At 37.3% G+C, this 2,753-nt stretch overlaps 1 protein-coding gene across 1 annotated transcript in view; it reads left to right on the top strand.

The window, feature by feature from the left end:
- Positions 1–1,397: 1,397 nt before the first annotated feature.
- SPINK1 (serine peptidase inhibitor, Kazal type 1) overlaps positions 1,398–2,753 on the top strand; it is a 14,081-nt gene continuing 12,725 nt past the window's right edge. Inside the window, exon 1 of the mRNA XM_011931504.1 lies at positions 1,398–1,495. The gene's annotated coding sequence lies outside the window, so the exon portion shown is untranslated. The remainder of the gene's footprint in view (positions 1,496–2,753) is intronic.

The following is a 2,753-nucleotide window of genomic DNA, read 5'->3' as shown; positions in this document are numbered from 1 at the left end:
ATATGTGTGTGTGTATATATATACATATATATATATAGAGAGAGAGAGAGTTGAGCATCTTGTAGTGCTCAAAAATAAAATTGTCAAAAAACAAAATAAACATAAAATAAAAGTATGTCAAAGTGCTATAGAAGCCAGTCTGAAAGCTCACCCAATCGAGTGGCCAAACCTGGAACAATTTGACCACCAAAATAAAGAGTGTATTATTTAATTACAACCAAAATATTAAATACATATTCACGAGACTTTGTACTTATCTATCTCAGTAATTATACTGATATAAATCTTTTACTAAATACATGAATATATCAATAAAGAGGAAGAGACATATGCCTTACAGAGGAATTTGAAACAGTTTATGGAGATACTCTGTTCTTAAAGAATTGAAGCTTAACTCCCCATTCCCCAATGTGAGCTGCACTTACTGGCTTTCTTCCAAATAATGGGCTATGAAAAGGCAGTCAAAACTAGTTTTATAGTTGAGAAACACCACATGGACCAGATGATAAAGTTTAGCATCGTGGGTGATGTCATATTAATAGCATGTGTATCCATAATACCTGATGAGAAAGGTATCTGATCTCTTTAATTTGGAGGTTCTTTCCCCAAATCCCTAAGTCCAGTCTACTCATGGGAAAAACATTAAAAAAAATTGATGGATATTTGAAAAAATACCTGACTACTCCTTAAAACTTGTCCAGGTAATGAAAAATGAGGAATAACTGATTTTTCTTAATCTTTTCTGATCTGTTACAGAAGAGACTAAGGACAATCAGCTACTTTTTCCCACATTTAATGGTTGTGTTTTCTTCATCTGCTCTGTCACAGATCAGAAGAGACTAAGGAAATACAATCACTAAAGGTGATGTTATATCCTAGATGAGGCCCTGGAACAGGAAAAGAATACTAGTGGTAAAACTAGTGAAATCACAATGAAGTGTGATGTTTAATTAATGGTAATATGCCAGTGTTTGTTTGGTAGTTTTGAAAAATGTACCCAGGTAATGTAAAATGTTAAGAATAGGGAAAACTGGGTTAGGGATATCCATACATTTTCTGTACAAACTTTACAATTTTTTGACAAATCTAAAACTATCCTAAAATATGTTTATATTTTTAAAATAGCAGGATGCAATGAACAGTTAGGCAACGTAAACAAGTTGATAACTGTCTGAACGAAGGAAGAATCAGCAAAACAAAGGTGGAGACAGAGTCAAGTAGATTTAACATGGTTTGATGACTGATATGATTTGGCCATGTTCCCACCTAAGTCTCATTCTGAATTGTAGTTCCCATAATCCCCATATGTCATGGGAGGGACCCGGTGGGGAGGTAATTGAATCATGGGTGTGGTTACCCTCATGCTGTTCTCATGATAGTAAGTTCTCACAAGGCCTGATGGTTTTATAAGGGACTTTTCTCCGTTTTGCTCAGTACTTCTCCTTGCTGCTGCCATGTGAAGAAGGATGTGTTTGCTTCTCCTTCTGCCATGATTGTAGGTTGCCTGAGGCCTCCCCAGCCATGTGGAACTGTGAGTCAATTAAACCTCTTTCCTTTATAAAATACGCAGTCTTGGGTATGTCTTTATTAGCAGCATGAGAACAGACTAATACAGTGACTATGTTAGGGGAAATAGGAGGCTGGTGAGGGAAAGAGGGGACAGGGATCACAGTGTTGGTGAGTGGCAGATCAAGTCACCAATCCAGGTGCTCTCCCTCTTCAGGACCATGAGATGGATAGCCTATAGCAAGTAGGAGAGACCATGGGGGAATACTCCAGGCCTAGAGTGATGGAAGATGAATAGAAACATGAATATAGATGAAAGATGAATTAGGAAAATTGATGATGGATTAGATCAAGGGTCATGGAAAAGCAAAGAACAAGACCCAAGGAGATTCTAAACCTAAGATTTGAAATAATGGCAATGCTCTCAAGAGAACTGGAGAAATTTGGGAAAGGAGAATTGTTAAGAAATAAAATAATCAGATATGTTTTATAAAGTATGTTTGAAATGATATCGGGGGATTATGTGGAAATGTTCCACAGGACAGTGAAGCCAACTAGAGTCTGGAGACATATACACTACATCTAGAGAAAGAATAAAAATGATCATATGAATTGGCAAGAATAAATTCATTAATAAAACATAAGACGTTTGGTTAAGAGTATGAGACTAGAAGCCAGAATCTACTGAAATTGTTTCTAAGATCTTCGTACACTCCCCCTCTTGCTATTGTTGTTCCACAGCCATTCTATATTTCCTTATCTGAAATGTGGTTATATATTAATTGACCTTTTGTCCCCAGATATACGCTACTACCTTTAGCTACAGAATTATTATTTGATTTTCATACATTACAAGAAACATTTTTTTTCTTCCAGTAAACACGTTTCTCAACTGGATGCTTCCTTGTCTTATGTTTGAACATTTAGTTAATGATTGCTGTAGGGGATCAGTGCCAGATTGAGAGAAGAGCAAAGCTGCTGGAAAATGAGACTCAGAGGTCTATCAGTGAAGAGAACTGATAGGAGTCATTTACAAAACTCTTCTGTGTCTAAGACAGTTGGTCTCCAACACAGATGGCTTGTCCCTGTAAGAAAAGTTAATGTGGCTGGGTGCAGTGGCTCATGCCTGTAATCCCAGCACTTTGTGAGGCCGAGGCGGGTGGATCACCTAAGGTCAGGAGTTCGAGAGCAGCCTAGCCAACATGGTAAAACCCCCCTCTCCACTAAAAATACAAAAATTAGCCAGG

Source organism: Colobus angolensis, unplaced genomic scaffold, assembly GCF_000951035.1.
Source record: "Colobus angolensis palliatus isolate OR3802 unplaced genomic scaffold, Cang.pa_1.0 Scaffold90, whole genome shotgun sequence".
NCBI classification, from domain to species: Eukaryota; Metazoa; Chordata; class Mammalia; order Primates; family Cercopithecidae; genus Colobus; species Colobus angolensis.
The sequence above is the reverse complement of the archived record's forward strand: the minus strand, read 5'-3'. Positions and strand labels throughout refer to the sequence as shown.